This window comes from Salmo salar, chromosome 21 (genome assembly GCF_965601325.2).
Source record: "Salmo salar chromosome 21, fSalSal1, whole genome shotgun sequence".
NCBI lineage: Eukaryota > Metazoa > Chordata > Actinopteri > Salmoniformes > Salmonidae > Salmo > Salmo salar.
The window spans coordinates 41,474,352-41,495,869 of record NC_138311.1 but is presented as its reverse complement, the minus strand read 5'-3'; positions in this window follow the sequence as shown (position 1 = coordinate 41,495,869).

Here is a 21,518-nt window from a genome sequence, read left to right as displayed (position 1 = left end):
TTAAGAATCTACCGACCCTGCCATTTATATATATATATAAATGGCAGGGTCGGTATATATATATATATATATATATATATATATATATATATATATATATATATATATATATATATATATATATATATATATATATATACACACACACACACATACATACATACATACATACATACATACATATATATATATATATATATATATATATATATATATGTATGTGTGTGTGTGTGTGTGTGTATTTTTTACATAACAGCATTGCTGAATGAAAATAGAATAAGGTATTCTCAAGACAATGAGAGACATCTTGATACAGTAGCCTAGTAGGCCAATACACTGAGCAGGTGGTCTAAGTAATGAATTAGTAACAGTTGTTTGCTAGTCTCTAAAAACCCGCTATGGTGATGGACTAGCTGAGTTTACTGGCTCTTCCCCCTAAAGATGGGGAAATAAGCTCTTTTCCTTTCCTAAACTGAATCCTAATCCTTCAATGCCTGCTGTGTCTCTACTTTTGCTGTGTCTGTACAAGCCAAGACATATGTACCCCCTTCAAACAATAGGCTAGAGAAGAGGATGTAGGTTTAGAGAAAGAGAATATGAAGATTATGCTTGTCAAGACCATAATGACAACATTGGTAACTGTTTATCCAGTGTCAATTCCCCCAATTACTTCACAGAGAGAAAGGTTGGAGTGCCAATCCCATGTGCTTTGTCTGGATGTTGTTGTTGGAAAATTAGGTCAAGTGTGGTGTGTTACTGTAAATGACAACCCGAGAGAGAGAGAACAAGGGAGGGAACGAGAGAGAGAACAAAGGAGGGAATGAGGGAGAGGGAACAAGGGAGGGGACGAGGGAGAGAGAAGGAGGGAGGGAACGAGGGAGATAGAACAAGGGAGCGTACAAGGGAGAGAAAACAAGGGACGGACGAGGGAGAGAGAATGGGCAATATAATGAAAGAGGAAGGATGAGGTGAGGTTAGGCCCTAACCTTAGGGGGATAAAAGGACTATAGAGATATAATGCTAGGGTGTTAAAACATAAATGTTCAACTTCTCATAATGGTATTTCCCCATGGTGTTCCCCCGTGTGCAGTACGTTAACACCCAGGCAGGGAGAGAGAGAATACCCCAGGCCCCCTTCTTCACTATAGGATCCAGTGTCAGGCTTTAGTGAGGCCCCATGGCAATAGTGTCAGTGTAATAAATGAAACAAAACAACAACACAATGTAACAGTGTGATAAATGTGTATTACACATTTTCTAATTGTCACTGGACATAATCAAGGATCTTCCCCTTGTTTAAATTTTCACCTAAAATGGTATACCCAAATCTAACTGCGTGTAGCTCAGGACCTGAAGCAAAGATATGCATATTCTTAATACCATTTGAAAGGAAACACTTTGAAGTTTGTGGAAATGTGAAATTAATGTAGGAGAATATAACACATTAGATCTGGTAAACGATAATACAAAGGAAAAAACACAATTTTTTTTTGTACCATCATCTTCGAAATGCAAGAGAAAGGCCATAATGTATTATTCCAGCCCAGGCACAATTTAGACTTTGGCCACTAGATGGCAGCAGTGTATGTTTTAGACTGATCCAAATTAACCATTGGATATCTGTTCAAAATGTTGTATCAAGACTGCCCAAATGTGCCTTATTGGTTAATTCATACATTTTGAAGTCCGTAATTGGGCACTCTCCTCAAACAATAGCATGGTATTCTTTCACTGCTTCACCATAGGGATGGTGCCAGGTTTCCTCCAGATGTGACACTTGGCATTCAGAGTTCAATCTTGGTTTCATCAGACCAAAGAATATTGTTTCTCATGGTCTGAGATCTTTAGGTGCATTTTGGCAAACTCCAAGCGGGCTTTCATGTGCCTTTTACTGAGTAGTGGCTTCCATCTGGCCAGTCTTCCATAAAGGCCTGATTGGTGGAGTGCTGACGAGATGGTTGTCCTTCTGGAAGGTTCTCCCATCTCCACAGAGGAACTCTGGAGCTCTGTTAGAGTGATCATCGGGTTCTTGCTCACCTCCCTGACCAAAGCCCTTCTCCCCCGATTGCTCAGTTTGGCCGGGCGGCCAGCTGTAGGAAGAGGCTTGGTGGTTCCAAACTTCTTCCATTTAAGAATGATGGAGGCCACTGTGTTCTTTGGGACCTTCAATACTGCAGACATTTTTTGTTACCCTTCCCCAGATCTGTGTTTTGACATAATCCTGTCACTGAGCTCTACGGACAAATCCTTTCAACCTCATGGCTTGGTTTTTTTCTCTGACATTCACTATCAACTGTGGGACCTTATATAGACAGGTGTGTGCCTTTCCAAATTATGTCCAATCAATTGAATTTACCATAGGTGGACTCCAATCAAGTTGTAGAAACATCTCAATGATGATCAATGGAAACAGGATGCACCTGAGCACAATTTTGAGTCTTATAGGAAAAGGTCTGAATACAAATGTAAATAAAGTATTTCTGTTTTCTATTTTTAATTAATGTGCAAACATTTCCACAAACCTGTTTTCACTTTGACATTACAGGGTATTGTGTGCAGATTAATGAGGGGAAAAAATTATTTTATCAATTTTAGAATAAGGCTGAACGTAATTTTATTTTGAAAAAGTCAAGGGGTCTGAATTCATTCTGAATGCACTGTATGATCAGAACTATTTTCTAAGTAAGAGAACACCGACGTGGCCTGCTCCCAAGCACTGTGGGCTCTGACATGAGTAAGACATTTAAGCATGTTAACCCTTCCAAGGCTGCTGGCCCAGACGGCATCCCTAGCCACGTTCTCAGACCATGTGCAGACCAGCTGGCTGGAGTGTTTACGGAGATATTCAACCTCTCACTATTTCAAGATGTCCACCATTGTCCCTGTGCCTAAGAAAGCAAAGGTAACTAAACTAAATTACTATCGCCTCGTAGCAATCACTTCTGTCATCACAAAGTGCTTTGAGAGGCTAGTTAAGAATCATATCACCTCCACCTTACCTTCAATTTGCATACCACCCCACAGATGATGCAATCGCCATCACACTGTACACTGCCCTATCCCATCTGGACAAGAGGAATACCTATGTAAGAATGCTGTTCATTGACTACAGCTCAGCCTTCAACAACATAGTACCCTCCAAGCTCATCATTATGCTCGGGGACCTGGGTCTGAACCCCGCCCTGTGCAACTGGATCCCGGACTACGCTGATCCTCAACACAGTGGCCCCACAAGGGTGCGTGCTCAGCCCCTTCCTGTACTCCCTGTTCACCCATGACAGTGTGGCCATGCACGCCTCCAACGCAATCATCAAGTTTGTTCAGTAGTAGGCCTGATTACCTGATTACCAACAATGACGACACAGCCACAGGGAGGAGGTGAGGGCCCTGGCGGAGTGGTGGCAGGAAAAAATAACCTCTTCCTCAACGTCAACAGAAAGAAGGAGCTGATTGTGGACCTCAGAAGACAGCAGAGGGTGCACGCTCCCATCCACATTGACAGGACAACAGTGGAGAAGGTGAAAGGCTTCAAATTCCTTGGCGTGCACATCACTGACAATCTGAAATGGTCCACCCACACAGACAGTGTGGTTAAGAAGGCGCAACAGCGCCTCTTCAACTTCAGGAGGCCGAAGTCATTTGGCTTGGGCCCTAAAACCCTCACAATTTTTAACAGATGCACGATTGAGAGCATCCTGTCGGGCTGTATCACTGCCTGGTACAGCAACTCCACCACCCACAACCGCAGAGCTCTCCAGAGGGTGGTGCGGTCTGCCCAACGAATCACCAGGGGCTCACTGCCTGCAATCCAGGACACCTAGACTACCCGATGTCACAGGAAGGCCAAAAAGATCATCAAGTACATCAACCAACCGAGCCACGGCCAGTTCACCCCGCTATCATCCAGAAGGCGAGGTCAGTACAGGTGCATAAAAGTTGGGACAGAGACTGAAAAACAGCTTCTATCTCAAGGCCATCAGACTTTTAAATAGCCATCACTAGCCGTCCTCCACCCAGTACCATGCCCTGAACTTAGCCACTGTCTCTTACCTTGCTACCACCCGGTTACTCAATCCTGCACCTTAGAGGCTGCTACCCTATGTACATAGCACATCACCAAGAAACTATCATGGTCCAAACACACTAAGACAGTCGTGAAGAGGGAACGACAAAGCCTATTACCCCTTAGGAGACTGAAAAGATTTGGCATGGGTCCTCAGATACTCAAAAAGTTCTACAGCTGCACTATCGAGAGCATCTGACTGGCTCCATCGCTGCCTGGTATGGCACCTGCTCGGCCTCCAACCACACGGCATTACAGAGGATAGGGTGTACGGCCCAGTACATCCCTGGGGCCAAGCTTCCTGCCATCCAGGACCTCTATATCAGGCAGTGTCAGAGGAAGGCCATAACAATTGTCAAGCCGTACCGGAGTGCCAAGTGGAGGTCCAAAAGGCTTCTCAACAGCTTCTACCCCCAAGCCATAAGACTCCTGAACAGCTAATCAAAGGGCTACCCAGAACCCTCTTTTACGCTGCTGCTACTCTATTTATAATCTATGCATAGTCACTTTAACTCTACCTACATGTACATATTACCTCAGTTACCTCAACTAACCGGTGCCCCCACACATTGACTCTGTACCGGTACCCCCTGTATATAGCCTCGCTTGTTATTTTACTGCTGCTGTTTAATTACTTGTTACTTTTATTTTCTATTTATCTATTTTTTACACTTCTTTTTCATTTTGTTTCTTAACTTCTTAAAGAATTGTTGGTTAAGGGCTTGTAAGTAAGCATTTCACTGTAAGGGCTACACCTGTTGTATTTGGCGCATGTGACAAATAACATTTGATTTGGGGAGGAGAAGTAGGAGCAGCAGTAGCAGCGGCAGGAGGAGAAGTAGGAGCAGCAGTAGCAGCAGCAGGAGAAGTAGGAGCAGCAGTAGCAGCGGCAGGAGGAGAAGTAGGAGCAGCAGTAGCAGCGGCAGGAGGAGGAGAAGTAGGAGCAGCAGTAGCAGCGGCAGGAGGTGAAGTAGGAGCAGCAGTAGCAGCAGCAGGAGAAGTAGGAGCAGCAGTAGCAGCGGCAGGAGGAGAAGTAGGAGCAGCAGTAGCAGCGGCAGGAGGAGAAGTAGGAGCAGCAGTAGCAGCGGCAGGAGGAGAAGTAGGAGCAGCAGTAGCAGCGGCAGGAGGAGAAGTAGGAGCAGCAGTAGCAGCGGCAGGAGGAGAAGTAGGAGCAGCAGTAGCAGCGGCGGGAAGAGGAGAAGTAGGAGCAGCAGTAGCAGCAGCAGGAGAAGTTGGAGCAGCAGTAGCAGCGGCAGGAGGAGGAGAAGTTGGAGCAGCAGTAGCAGGAGAAGTAGGAGCAGCAGTAGCAGGGGAAGTTGGAGCAGCAGTAGCAGTGGCAGGAGGAGACGGAGGACGAGCTGCAGGGGCAAAGAGAAAAAGAGGGGAGAGAGACGGAGGAGAAGCCACAGCATCAGAGTGAGGATAGTGATGGTGAGGGAAGTGGTCAACCACAAGCAACTCAGTGCTGCCTCCCAGTGCTGAGCCACAATCCTCTGCAAAGAGACAAGTCCCCCCACCAGAAACCAATAACTCACTAGACCCAGGTCAAACAAACAACTAAAATTAAGAAGTCACTCAGAAAAATGTATCATAACTATCGAGTCAGTCATGTCCTTCACCAACCTCACATCACTAGTGTGTGTGTTTGACGTTATTGTTCTAAGTTATGCCTTGGAAATTAAAGGCGTTGTTCAAGTATGTAAAACATTGTTTTCCATCATAGCCAATACCAGGAGTATCAAACTCCAGTATTTAAATGAGGCTGTGACTGCATGTACTACAATTCAACAGTGTTGAATTGTATCAATGGTTACACATTGTAACTCTGCAGTAGACTAAAACACTTGATATAAGTAGTTAAATGCTGATTTGTAATTCAAATGTATAGGACCAGAATTTAAAAAACTGTTAATTGCACTTCCTATGCATCATGTAAATACTGCACAGGATAAGTGTAGTATTTCATCAAATGAGACTTATTTTCAACCAGAAGAGAATGTGAACAAATTCCAGTAGAGAATGTGAAAAGGTTTATTGAAAGAAGTTCATTATCCAAGGGTTATGAATACATAATATATGCATTATTAATATTATAATATGTATTAGATTATGAATACAAGTTCAATCTGTACTTCAATGCACATCTGGTGTTCATTATAAAAACAGAGGAAGAAAGAGGAGGTCGGTAGAGAGGTGTGAGAAAGAGTTTAAAATACAGAAGGGGAAAGAGGTAAGAATATGGGAGCAGGGAAGACAGCATATGTTTAATGAATTACAGTGCTAGCCTAATATTATCTCACTTCATCACAATTACATAGTGTCTCTAGCGGTGTCTCCTAACAGCCTTGGGCCCCCTGTTAACCCGAAGGTTATCATAACAGTGGGTGAGGTGGTGATGACGGGACTGGGGGTTGGCATCCTCTCTCACGTCAAAACATACCTGCAGACGAGAGACATGTAGAGAGAGAGAAAGAGAGCATGATTAAGCCTTTTTTTTTTATTCTAACACTGTCAGTCATCATAATCATCATGAGGTTAAATGCAAAACTGACCTTGGATCATTAACTCTAGCACTACTACATCCCTGTGTGTATTTCAATGCAAAGCATCTTTAGTAACACTTCCTGTTGACTCAGCAAAGTGACCTCTCGCCTCTGATCATGCTATGTCAGGCAGGACAGAAGGGGAGAGGTTCACTGACACAGCTGATATAACCTAGAGGGTTTAGGGAGAAAGGGGAAGATGCATGAATTGAGGGAGGGAGACTGAGGAAATAAGGTATTTAAAGAGACAAACATACAGGAATCTGTGTTTGTCTGTTTTCACCTGGTGCCCACACTGAGTGGCCCACACTGGTACTTTATACTGAAACACACACACATAATAATGTCTCCATGGTTGGTCATCTTGCCTATTCTTTGAAGGTGGAAGGCGCACAGCCCACAATTATACACCAGAGCTTCTTAAAGGTGCCCGTTTTGGTTGTGTGCAGACATAACCCTTACCTGAACAGCACCCTTACTGAGAAGTAAAAATCAAATGGAGAGAAACTGGGAATTGAATAACTGCAGTTGACATAGCTAAGTAAATGGAAAAATACTATTTTATTGCAATGTGGGTGGCTCTTAAAAGAGCCTTTGTTTGTGCATAGTGTAGTCTATGGCACAAGGTGTTGCCCGGGAACAGCACCATCCTCAAAAAAGTAGGAGGTGAAGGTGTCCCGTACACGGATGGTCTCCTGGGCAGCGTTGTTGGCCTCCATCCTGGCAACATCCTGCAGAGCGACAGGCCTCTCCTCTGGCCCTTTGCGGCGAGCTGCAGGTCCACTCCTGGTCCTTGTGTCCATCCTCATGAAGTTATGCAGGACACAGGTAGCCTTCACATACGCCTCTGTGTTAGCAGGGTGGACCCTGATGACTCGCCGGTACATCTGCCACTGGGACGCAAGAATGCCGAAGGTGCACTTGACGGTCTGCCTGGCTTGGGAGAGGCGGTAGTTTAAGATCCTATTCCTTCTGGGGATGTTCACTCCAGGGAAGGGCCGCATGAGGTTTCTCTGGCGAGGAAAGGCCTCATCTCCCACAAGGACATAGGGCTGGGGTCCCGGGGTGCTCTGCTCCAGGAATCAGGCCGTCTTCGGGAGGTCCAGGGTGCCATCTCTGAGGGCCTGACCAAAGGCAGATTTGGCCAGAGTGCCTCCGTCGCTCGTCCTCCAGTAGCTGCCGACATCCACTAACCGGAAGAGGTGATTGGCATCCACAACTGCCAAGAGGACAATGGAGAATGTCCCCTTGTAGTTGAGAACAAGGGAGCCAGGGTTTGGGGGGGCTTGCAGGACCACATGCTTGCCATCCACTGATCCCAGATTATGAGGAAAGTTCCACCATTCTTCAAAGCCAGCAGCGATGGCCCTCCAGTCGTCCTTGGTTGTGACAGGCATTAATTCCCCCATGAGACAGTCCCACATGGCCCTGGTCACACTGATGATGAACCCTACTGTGCAGTGCCCTACACGGTAACTGTAGGCAATGGTTTTGAAGGAATCTCCAGTTGCAAGGTATCTGTAGGAATATGGAAGATAATGTCATTATTAGACTTTTACATCAACAGGTTATTGTAGATTACTTAAGCATAATATCTCTCATAACAAATCATGATAACATTGGATAGATAGATGCATGTGCATGTGTAGCATGTGACAATAGGGTCATAGAAGGATTGCATCACAAATGAATATATAAATACCATAATACAACAGTAGCATCAGTAACCTCAAAGATGTAATCAATACACATTCATTTAAATGAACCCCATAAATAATGTTTTTTAGTGTAGCCTATGAAACATGTTGTGTTACAATGCTATTTGTTGTTGTTCTGGTCTATTCATATAGGCCATCGTCTCACTCATGATATATTTATCGATCGATAAAAACATGTCAGGATTCTAAAATTGCTTGACAATATTTACCTTACACAAATAGCTCGCCGAACCTGGACAGCAGGTCATCGAACTGGGCTTTCTCAAACCTGAAATAGCTCTCGAACATCACATAGTCAAACCGCAGCTTCTGCACCAGATGATGGTACTCTCAATACCGGCTGCGGGACATCAGGACGTGGTGAACCCAGATGGAGCGCCGTTGCTGCAGGTTCCAACGTTGATAAATCGCTGCAAAAAATGCCCCGTGTACACTAGCACATGTAAAATGACGGAAAGTGATGAGAAGCGGAGAGGGTTGGAACCGTTGGGTCGTGTGAACGTGGCGTGGGAGACGGTGAAAAAGTTAATACTTTCTCAACTTTATGGAAATCACCAGCGGCGACCACCGGCGATGACCAATCATATCGAGTGGTTCCCATGACGGAATTGACGCTTTGCGACCCATCGCTGGAAACTTTCTTCAGCAAAGATGGGTGACAAAAATGTAAGTAATTATAACGTCATGACGAGTCATGCAATAAAAAATACAGTTGAGAGGAATATATTAGTTAATATAGAGACAAACGATTATGCATATGTTTTGTCATAAAGTTAATTTACGAAAATCGCTATTTAGCAAGTTAGCTGACTAGCTAACATTAGCCAGCTAGCTAACTAGTTTTATGGCTGTTTTGACATGAGTAAAAAAAAATATTCGTGTTGTTTAATGTTTTAGGGACTTTTAGGGAAACCAGCAAACCAGGCTGTCGTCTTGTGAAACAGTGGACGTAAAGAATCTAGCTAGCTAAAGCATTTACTGCAAATTTTATGTACAATTTTGTAACCTTGCCTTGCTGATATTTCCCATGCAATGCAGCTGAAGTAACATAGCTAGCTAACTATTTACTTGATTATTGTGTAGTGGAGGATAAAAATACCTGTATGCCTATAGATGTGTAGCTAGCTATGTAGCCGATCTGTGTATGGACCCTAAAAATGTTGATATAAATATTAGTTCAGAACCTAGCTATGAACCTCAGCTATCATAGCCTGTTGTATCGACTTCAAAATAGTCTGAATGGCATTAATGAAGCCTATGGATTAAGTAGAATATAATATATATAACTTTATTCTGCCAAGGATGCAAGTCCTCTATACATGTAGTTATTACCAAGCATGAGATCCTGTCACAAGTGTAGAGAGGAGGAGGCAGTTGCAGGTTTAGAACTGAGTTTATTAAAGCACTATAATTCTAAAAGCGGGACGAAACCCAAAGTACAAAATAATAAAGTACTCAGGAAATAGGAGAGATTCCTCTCAAGGAAAACAAGCAACATTTACAATGACCGACAAATGACAGAGGGAGTATGTATAGAGTGGGGATTGGAACAGGGTGTGTGTAATGATGACGAGACAAGCCCGGGGTTGATGAGTGATGGGCGTTTGCCAGCAGCAGGTTCGGAAGGAGCTAAAGGCCGGCGACGCCGAATACCTGAGCTGGACAGAAGGGGGAGCCAAAGCGAAGGCTGGTGTGACAGATCCTCACATTGCAGCCTGTACATTGAATATATTCACTGATCATGTACTCTACCTTGGCAAATAAAGGTGCGGTTCAGATATGAATGTCTGTGAGACATTATTTTTCCATCATATCCAATACCAGGATTATCAAACTCCAATCTTTGAATGATGTTGTGTCTGCATGTATTACAATTATACACGTCAACAGCATTTACCGGTCCTAGGACATGAATGGTTACACATTTTAACTATGCAATAGACTAGAAACATGATTTAAGTCATTAAAGGCTGATTTGTAATTCATATATACAGAAACAGAATTTAAAAAACAGGACACTACCCTTCCTATGCATCATGTACAGTTGAAGTCGTAAGTTTACATACACTTAGGTTGGAGTCATTAAAACTCGTTTTTCAACCACTCCACAAATTTCTTGTCAACAAACTATAGTTTTGGCAAGTCGGTTAGGACATCTACTTTGTGCATGACACAAGTAATTTTCCTAACAATTGTTTACATACAGATTATTTCAATTAAAATTCACTGTATCACAATTCCAGTGGGTCAGAAGTTTACATGCACTAAGTTGATTGTGCCTTTAAACAGCTTGGAAAATCCAGAATATGATGTCATGGCTTTAGAAGCTTCTGATAGGCTAATTGACATCATTTGAGTCAATTGGAGGTGTTCCTGTGGATGTATTTCAAGCCCAACCTTCAAACTCAGTACCTCTTTGCTTGACATCATGGGGAAATTAAAAGAAATCAGCCAAGACCTCAGAAAAAAATGTAGACCACAATTCTGGTTCATCCTTGGGAGCAATTTCCAAACGCCTGAAGGTACCACGTTCATCTGTACAAACAATAGTATGCAAGTATAAACACCATGGGACCATGCAGCCGTCATACCGCTCAGGGAGGAGACGCGCTCCTAGGGACGAACGTACTTTGGTGCGAAAAGTGCAAATCAATCCCAGAACGACAGCAAAGGAACGTGTGAAGATGCTGGAGGATACAGGTACAAAAGTATCTATATCCACAGTAAAATTAGTCCTATATTGACATAATCTGAAAGGTCGCTCAGCAAGGAAGAAGCCACTGCTCCAAAACCGCCATAAAAAACCCAGACTACGGTTTGCAACTGCACATGGGGACAAAAATCGTACTTTTTGGAGAAATGTCCTCTGGTCTGATGAAATAACAATCGAACAGTTTGGTCATAATGACCATCGTTATGTTTGGAGAAAAAAGGGGGAGGCTTGCAAGCCGAAGAACACCATCCCAACCGTGAAGCACAGGGGTGGCAGCATCATGTTCTGGGGGTGCTTTGCTGCAGGAGGGACTGGTGCACTTCACAAAATAGATGGCGTCATGAGGAAGTAAAATTATGTGGATATATTGAAGCAACATCTCAAGACATCAGTCAGGAAGTTAAAGCTTGGTCGCAAATGGGTCTTCCAAATGGACAATGACCCCAAGCATACTTCCAAAGTTGTGGCAAAATGGCTTAAGGACAACAAAGTCAAGGTATTGGAGTGGCCATAACAATGCCCTGACCTCAATCCTATAGAACATTTGTGGGCAGAACTGAAAAAGCATGTGCGAGCAAGGTGGCCTACAAACCTGACTCAGTTACACCAGCTCTGTCAGGAGGAATGGGCCAAAATTCACCCAACTTATTGTGGGAAGCTTGTGGAAGGCTACCCGAAACGTTTGACCCAAGTTTAACAATTTAAAGGCAATGCTACCAAATAGTAATTGAGTGTATGTAAACTTCTGACCCACTGGGAATGTGATGAATAAAATAAAAGCTGAAATAAATCATTCTCTCTACTATTATTCTGACATTTCACATTCTTAAAATAAAGTGGTGATCCTAACTGACATAAGACAGAATTATTTACCAGGATTAAATGTCAGGAATTGTGAAAAACTGAGTTTAAATGTATTGGGCTAAGGTGTATGTAAACTTCCAACTTCAACTGTAAATACTGTAAAACCGGTTCATCTCAATGTCTAACTCCCTTTATCTGGACACAGGATAGGTGTAGTATTTCATCAAATGAGAGACTTAATTTCAACCAGTAGAGAATGTGAAACACTTTATTGAAAGAAGTTCATTATGCAAGTGTTATAAATACATAATATATCCATTATAAATATTATAATTGTAATATATTATAAATACAAGTTCAATCTGTACTTCAATGCACATCTGGTGTTCATTATAAAAACAGAGGAAGAAAGAGGTGGGTAGAGAGGTGTGAGAGAGTGTAAAAGACAGAAGGGGAAAGAAGTAAGAATAGAGGAGCAGGGAAGACAGCACATGTTTAATGAATTATAGTGCTACCCTAATATTCTCTCAGTTCATCACAATTACATAATAGTGTCTCTAGTGGCGTCTCCTAACCAGCCTTGGGCCCCCTGTTGGCCCGAAGGTTATCTTAAGAGCGGGTGATGACGGGACTGGGGGTTGGCATCCTCTATCATATCAAAACATACCTGCAGATGAGAGACAGATGGAGAGAGAGAGAATTTAAAAAACACAAGGCTTAATCATGCTAACACTGTCAGTCATCTTAATCATCAGGAGGTGTTAATGCAAAACTGACCTTGGATCATTAATTCTTGGACTACTACAGATATGTATTTCAATGTAAAGCATCTTTTTAATAATACTTCCTGTTGACCTGACCAAGTGACATCTCACCTCTGATCATGCTGTGCCCTCTATGTGCCAGTTCAGCTCCGGGAGGGGTTCACCGACAGACATGATATAACCTAGAGGATTTAGGGAGAAGGGAGGTGTCCCACCCTGATCTGTTTCACCTGTTTTTGTGCTCGTCTCCACCACCCTCCAGTTGTTGCCCATGTTCCTCATTATCCCCAGTGTATTTATACCTGCGTTCTCTGTTTGTCTGTTGCCAGTTCATCTTGTCTTGTCAGGTCTTACCAGCGTGTTTTCCGTCTCCCTGCTTTCTCGGTTCTGTTTCCTAGTTTCCCTGGTTCTGACCATTCTACATGCCCTGTCCCAGAGCCTGCCTGCCGTTCTGTACCTGCCTGACTCTGACCTGTTAACAAACCTCTGCCTGTCCTGACCCCAAGCCTGCCTGCCGTTCTGTACCTGCCTAACCTTGACCCGTTTACGAACCTCTGCCTGTCATGACCCCGAGCCTGCCGTTCTCTACCTGCCTAACCTTGACCCGTTTACGAACCTCTGCCTGTCCTGACCCCGAGCCTGCCTGCCGTTCTGTACCTGCCTAACCTTGACCCGTTTACGAACCTCTGCCTGTCATGACCCCGAGCCTGCCTGCCGTTCTGTACCTGCCTAACCTTGACCCGTTTACGAACCTCTGCCTGTCATGACCCCGAGCCTGCCTGCCGTTCTCTACCTGCCTAACCTTGACCCGTTTACGAACCTCTGCCTGTCCTGACCCCGAGCCTGCCAGCTGTTCTGTCCCTTATTGACTCTGCCCTGGATTACAGACCTCTGCCTGCCTTTGACCTGTCTTTTGCCTGACCCATGTTTGGGTCAATAAACATCTGTGACTCTAGCTGTCTGCATCTGGGTCTTATCCTGAGTTGTGATAGGCGGAGAAAGATGAAGTGAAGGAGAGAGACTGTTATTGAGAAAATAAGGTAGTTAAAGACAGTGTTCAACAGGAATCTGTGTGTGTGGTCTCACTTGGTATCCACACTAAGTGGCTGCAGAGTACTTAATACTGAAAAACATGCACAGACACACAAAGACAAACAATATAGCGTAGTTATAGAAATAATGATGTGTCTTATTCTCTGTGGCAGGTCCTCTTGCCTATTCTTTGAAGGTGGAAGGAGCCACACCTGAGCCTGCTTACTGCCCAACACAATCCATCAATCAGATTGATACACGAGTCTGTAGGTGTGGGTTATAGGGTGTCTAATTGTTCAACATTTTCTCAATATGGGGGACTCTTAAAAGAGCCTGTTTTGTTTTTGTACAGACATCACCCTTACCTGAACAGCACCCTCACCTGAGAAGTAGAAATCAAAAGGAGAGAAACTGGGAATTTAAAAACTGCAGTTGACATAGCTAAGTAAATGGAAGAATACTCTTATTGCAATGTGGATGGCTCTTAAAAGAGCCTTTGGTTGTCCATAGTGTAGTGTATGGTTTTGCCAGGGAACTGCACCCTCTGAAGAAGTAGGAGGTGAAGATCTCCCGCACACAGATTTCCTCCCATGCTGCGTTGTTGGCCCCAATCATTGAAACATACTGTAAGCAGCAGACCTCTCCTCTGGCACACGGTGGCGAGCTGCAGATCCTCCTCCTGGTCCTCATGTCCATCCTCATGAAGTTATGCACGACACAGGTAGCCTTCAAACGCCTGAATTCCTCCAGGAGGCAGTCCCAGATGGCCCTGGTCACCCAACCTTGCAGTGCCCTACACAGTAACTGTAGGCAATCGTTTTGAAGGAATCTCCAGTTACAAGGTATCTGTAGGAATATGGAAGATAATGTCATTATTAGACTTTTACATCACCAGGTCACTGGGGATTACTAAAGTATAATAATTCTTATAACAAATCATGATAACATTTGATAGATGCATGTGCAAACTCATGTGACAATAGCAGGATCCTATCAAGGATTGCATCACAAATTAATCATAAATACCATTTGAAGCTTGATAATGAGTTGATCATTTGAATCAGAGCTAAGGCAAAAACAAGACCAGTCCCCAGGACCAGGACTGAGAACCACTGCTCTTCATTGGGACCTCTATCTGCAGGCAGGCTTTCACAGCTCTCTGTATCTGAGGACAGAAAACCACACAAGAAACAGACTTCATTATACTCAAATTAGACCACCCTGAATATTATGTTACTATTATTTCCATCCTCACTTCTAGGGACTGGAACTACACTAAAGTACCTGCCCTATCCAGAATAGCCTCCTCTCTCACTGACAGTTGGGGCTGCTATCCTTTCACCCTCTTCCATGGCTGTTAGCTAGCTACCTACAAATGCATTTGGAGTTACAGCGATAAATACATCAAGATAGCTAGTTAATATTAAGTTAGGTAGCTGTGATATTTCATTAACTTAGCTAGCTATCTATACAGCATGTCAAGTTGTCTAGATAAATAACTAGCTACATTAGAGGCTTGTTTGGGGTGGGTATAATTTGTGGAACGTTCCAACAGGAATCTGTTCCAAAAACGTCGTAAAGTACAAGGTTGCCAACAAACAACGCATACAAAGTAGCATGATCAATTCACCTAGCTAACTAGCTGCCGAATAGGCATCAACCCACCACGTAGCTTATTCTTAATGTTTGTCCATAGGCTAACAGAGTGAAGACAGACATTTTTCGGAATAAACGTGGTGAGTGACAAATGTAATGAAATAGCCCAACTGGTATCTTATTCTGCCGCTATACAACATTGTATGCGTTGCTGTTGGCAACCTTGTTATTTACAAAGTTTCTAGAACCGATTCCTGTTGGAACGTTCCACAAATTATACCCACCCGCTTGTTTGAGTTCACCTGCACTGTAGCTAGTTAGCTAATAATACGTCTTATTTTTTATATATTTTTTCTAAATGTATTTACTTATATGAATAGGTTCTCCCAGCCATGTGGACGATTGGAAACAGGGCAACAAAGTGTGTTTATCACCAGAGCGTTTTAGAGCATATTTACCTGTGAAAAAATTCATGAAATCGATAAGCAACCCACTCACGTAATAATTTACCGCGTGCTAGTCATTGTTACCAGTTACATTACATGGGATGTGCAAAATCACGAGCATCACGCTCTCTTCCGTGTAAAGAAATTTGACTGCAACCAGAGATCTGTATAAAACGATGAGATGTTGATGTCTCAATTGGAGTCGTCCCAAAAGTGGGAAGACATGCGACAAGCTTAGGTCCAAAATAAGCCAATAGAAACACATTGGGCTTATCTTGGACAGATTTAGGCGAGAGTGAAACATCTCGCTTCGCCTCTTCCTCTCTGCTGCGTTTCCTTGCCAAGGCTCGCTTTGTGACTGACATGCGCCTATCCTATCAATAGATCGCTAGAAGATGCATATTGTTCATTATAGTGGGAGAGGGCTCGACAGACTAGCTAATTGAAAATGAAAAGTAGCATAGTTAATATGAAGTGGAAACCACTGGTATTGTTAGTCACTGACAATCGCTCAATTAGCTATGTCAGCTAACAATTCCTTGATTGGTAAATTAGTCCTTTGATTTTGTTAGTCACTCTCACTCAGGTATCATTAACATGGATGTAAGTCTTGGCAAAATTGGTAGTCTTGCATGAAATGAGCTGTAAACATGAAAAAATGTCTCTCCACCTGTCAAGTCCTGACCAGTAAAAGGGGTTATTTGTCATTGTAGTTTGGTCAGGGCGTGGCAGGGGGTGTTTGTTTTGTGTGTTTCTGGGTTTAGGTTCTATGTTATCTATTTCTATGTTTATATCTAGTTTTCTATTTCTATGTTGGGGTTTTGACAATGACCAGCAATTAGAGGCAGCTGGTTGTCGTTGTCTCTAATTGGAGGCCATATTTAGTTGTGTTTGTTTCACTTGTGTTTTGTGGGTGGTTATTTTCTGTATAGCCTGGGAGCCTTATGGAACTGTTATCGTCATTTATTTTGTTTAAGTGTTTTCTTTAAATAAATTAAGAAGATGAGCACTTTACCCGCTGCGCCTTGGTCCAATCCTTACGACATCCATGACACCACCCCATGGCAAAATGGGTAGATTTCCAGGAAATTAGCTGTAAAACCAGATTTTAATTTTTTTATCTCTGCCTCTTGGCAAAATGTGTAGAATTTCAGGAAATTAACTTTAAAATTGAAATGTTTATCTCTGCTGTCAAGTGGGGGGGGGCACAAAAATGTTTTGCCCACAAGGTGGGGGGTCCCCCAAACAAATATTTTTGCTCAGGGCCCCCAAAATCTAGGGCCGACCCTGGGAGATTTTGTTAGTGAAGAGAGTTGTATTACACCGTTGTACACTGGGTACGGCTCGAGTCATCGCCCTCATGCCCCCACAACAAAAAGGAAAAACATACAGTACACATTATATCGAGACTGAAGATTTAAAAACTAGATTGTTAAAACATCAGCAAATCATTAAAAGTAAAACGCGAGCTTAGCTGCAAGTAAAATTGTTGGTCTGGGATTCAGAAGGGAAACCTGCTCGTGATGCAATTCTAACTGGGGGTTTCGGTGTTACTTTGAAAAGTAGCCTACTATAGATGTAAGTTTGAGCTTCATCAATGCAACAATGTATCAATTTGTGTTCATGAGTTTATTCTTTCAATGTTTGAAGTGCCACGAGCTAAAATGTTGCAATTTTGCAAGATGACATCTCATGCTGGTTACAGTAGTGGTTTTCTGTTGAGGGATACGGAACGATGCGAGCAGAGATTATATCTATTGTCGAATTTAACGATATGCTTTATATTATATATGTTTTTATTGCATTATATTAGGATTCCATTGTTGGTAGGGCAACAATTATACAGCGGCTTTATGCATGCACTGGAGACTATAGTAGAGTACCCTCACCTCATCACTAACTGGTGCTCATTCCCGAGAGAGAGGAGCAGGTGCACTCCAGATGCAGGGAAGTAGGGGAAAGGCAAAGGTAAATGATGATTAAGATCCAGGCATACAGGCTGTATGCATGTCACTGGTTCAATAGGGCCCAAGAGTGGTAGAGGTTTTATAGAGCCAGAAGCTGGGTCAGGATGAAGTGATCAGGAATGATGGCAATTGTGCTTTGTAGACTACACCACACTGTACAGGAAGAGAATGGATACTGTTTTCTATCAATGATTTTATCTGAAAACATTATTCCATCCTGTCAGCACATTAAATATAGATGAAGGTAGGTATTTTTTTTCACCATGGTGAGGGGGGAGAGAGAGGGGGAGGGGGATGGAGGAGAGGGAAGGGAGAGATGGGAAGGGGAGTGATACAAGTTGAAGATGATACCTTCCATGGTCAGCATTGACCCTGGTCATGAGTGCACTTACAGTAGAAAAAAAGTCCAACGTGAGTCAAGTTTCAAGATTTTAATGCCACATGCACAAGTACAGTGAAATGCCTTTCTTGCAAGCTCCAACCCTAACAATGCAGTAATCAATAATCACTAGCCACCACACATGACTGGATGGACCTCTTAGATTAGTTTATCATCGCTCATCACATGTATGATGGAAGGCTTGCTAGGGCACTCCCTCCATGCTTCCATGTTTTCTTTACACAACTGGATTCACATTGAATATCCCCTGGTTTTTCAACGTTATGTATACAATGCAGTTCCAGGGCCTGATTAAAATGAAAGGGTTGCTGTGGTCTACTGAACTCAATCTACGAAATGAACATTGCTCCCTCTTTGACTCTGTGTACAGTGCCACCTTAAATTAAACTCGCTCTGCAGTCTGCACTACTAAGACACAGGATTGACATTGAATATAGAGCAGGACCAGGGCCGGCTCATAGCCTTAACAGGTGGATCATTCACGCTGTGCCTCACAGAGCTCAACAGGGATTTAATCAAGCGATGTGCTGTGGACAAAGGTCAAGTAATGTTCGTGTTGGTTCCTACAGTCAGTCTCTAGCTTGCCACACACACACACACACACACACACACACACACACACACACACACACACACACACACACACACACACACACACACACACACACACACACACACACACACACACACACACACACACACACACACACACACACACACACCACACACACACACACAGTGTGGCTCATTACCAGGAGTCAATAGCACTAGACTTAATGAGACAGGCAGATTGCTCAGGCTGAACCAGCAGATATCCCTGGCAGGCAGGTAGGTGAGGGGTCTAATACTGATGTATACTTGAGACAGGCATCCTAATGCTTATTGCTGATGCCTATTTGAGACATGAACCATATCGTAATGCACTCTATTTTCATTTTGGGCAAGTTGCCAGTACTTTACTGCCCTGAGTGTAATTGTGTTAATTCCATTAAGTTATTGGCTGATCTCAGGACTTTTAGGTCCATTGACATCCTATTATTTAAGTAATGGTCATTAGAGAACAGTCATTAGGTGATTACAGTAATAACTCATGTTCCGCTTTTGAATAGTATACAAATCAAGGTGCAGTTGTACACCACCATATTCACTGCATAACTGAGCAGAATCATGTTCTGAAGCCTGCTGTTAGGTTTGAGGCTCCTTCATCTCTCTTTCTCAAATGGCTTATTTACTGTAGCTAGCAAACACAGCTTGTACTGGTCTTTGGATTTCAGTGTGAGTCATCAGTTGGCTTCCTATTGACACTGCTGCTGTCCAACATATTTCTGACAGACTGGGAATATTCATACTTGGATGAAAATCATTGGTTGCCAATTGCCATAAATATCGCTTCATGTGTAACCTATTTGGAGATGGTCATTGTCTGTCTCCTCTATCAGCCGTGGAGACTGGAGCGATTCTGTCCCTAGTTCCCAGTGCACTAGCTCTGGATGGAGGTGACGGTCTACCGCGTACCCCACATCGCGAAAGCACTGACGTCAAATCAGCTGCTTGCCCTTGATCAGAAGAATGTTACCTTGTTTCAACAGCACCATCCCTCTAATGTAGAAAGAACGTGGAAAATGACAAAGTAAAAACATAACTGGATATCCACTATCAAACTCCCTTGATATGGCTGTCTCATATTGCTATCATTTATTGGTTAAAGGTCACCGTGCTAATGGAAAAACAGAACAATACAATGGCAATTTTATAGTGTCAGCCAGGTAAATAACGACTGCAGGAAGCCTGTTCATTTAGAAGGCACACTCCTCCCTACCTCCACAGTAACCTCTTCTCCGGGGACCTCTTCCACAGTAACCTCTTCCACAGTAACCATTTCCCCAGGGACCTCAGAGCAACCTTTGTTCCAAGCTGTTGGCTAAACAGATCCCATTGTGTCTTGTTAAAACATCAGTCACAGCTGCATGCAGAGAGGAGGGAGAGAGAGAAAGAGAGAGAGGGAGACGAAGGCAGAGGAGGATAACCCTCCCAAACAGACAGTCAACATCAGGCCGCTGACAGGCAGGCCCGGGGCTGTGGTGCGGAAGGTGCTGCAGAGCTCTCTCTCTCTCTCTCTCTCTCTCTCTCTCTCTCTCTCTCTCTCTCTCACACGGCTGTTGTGGGGAGCCCCTAATTACCATTGCTGGGGTAATTAAAGATTATGCAGCTGGGGCAACAACACACTACTAATGACATAAAGCTTTCTGATTTCTGGCTCTTTAGGATAGTGAAATGGTTCATTAACACACACACACACACACACACACACACACACACACACACACACACACACACACACACACACACACACACACACACACACACACAGGGCTTGTTGTCAGCTGTCATCATTTCCTTGCACATCCGCGAACAAGGAGAAAAAAAAGCCAAGTGGAAAATAAATGCCATTTAATCAAAGAGGAAAGCAGCAAGGTCACCAGTCAGTCACCACTTAATAACACTTAGTCAAAGAGAAAAGCAGCAAGTTCACCAGTCGGTCACCACTTAATAACACTTAGTCAAAGAGAAAAGCAGCACCAGTCAGTCACCACTTAATTAATAACACTTAGTCAATGAGGAAAGCAGCACCAGTCGGTCACCACTTAATAACACTTAGTCAATGAGGAAAGCAGCACCAGTCAGTCACCACTTAATTAATAACACTTAGTCAATGAGGAAAGCAGCACCAGTCAGTCACCACTTAATAACACTTAGTCAATGAGGAAAGCAGCACCAGTCAGTCACCACTTAATTAATAACACTTAGTCAATGAGGAAAGCAGCACCAGTCAGTCACCACTTAATAACACTTAGTCAATGAGGAAAGCAGCACCAGTCAGTCACCACTTAATTAATAACACTTAGTCAATGAGGAAAGCAGCACCAGTCGGTCACCACTTAATAACACTTAGTCAAAAAGGAAAGCAGCACCAGTCGGTCACCACTTAATAACATGCTAATACCCATGCACTAGTGTACTACCCATGCTCTGTCAAACAAACCAGGCCTGTATGTCGGAGGTTAGACTCTACCCCATTTGTAATTTGGTTTTGGGTTGTTGAGATCAGTTGGGGGTTGAACCTCTCTAAATGGGACTGGCTACAGAACATACGTCATGGGCCTCTTAGCCAGGCTACTGATATATATATATATAAACTAGTTACTACACAGACGTGGTCTCAATGGTCAATCCATTCCTACTGTAGGCCTACAAACTGGCCCCACAGTACCTGTCATGTTGTATATTGTTTCACCGTCCATCGGAGTTCCACTATCACATTCCCATGCACTCGCTATCGATTACTCTATTATCACATGATACCCCTGGTCCACTGACAGTCTTTGTTATGATGTCAGTACCTTTGCTACCCAAGATGAATCCTAGCCTACGATACTAGGATGTGTTTCATTTACAACACACTATTAATAAG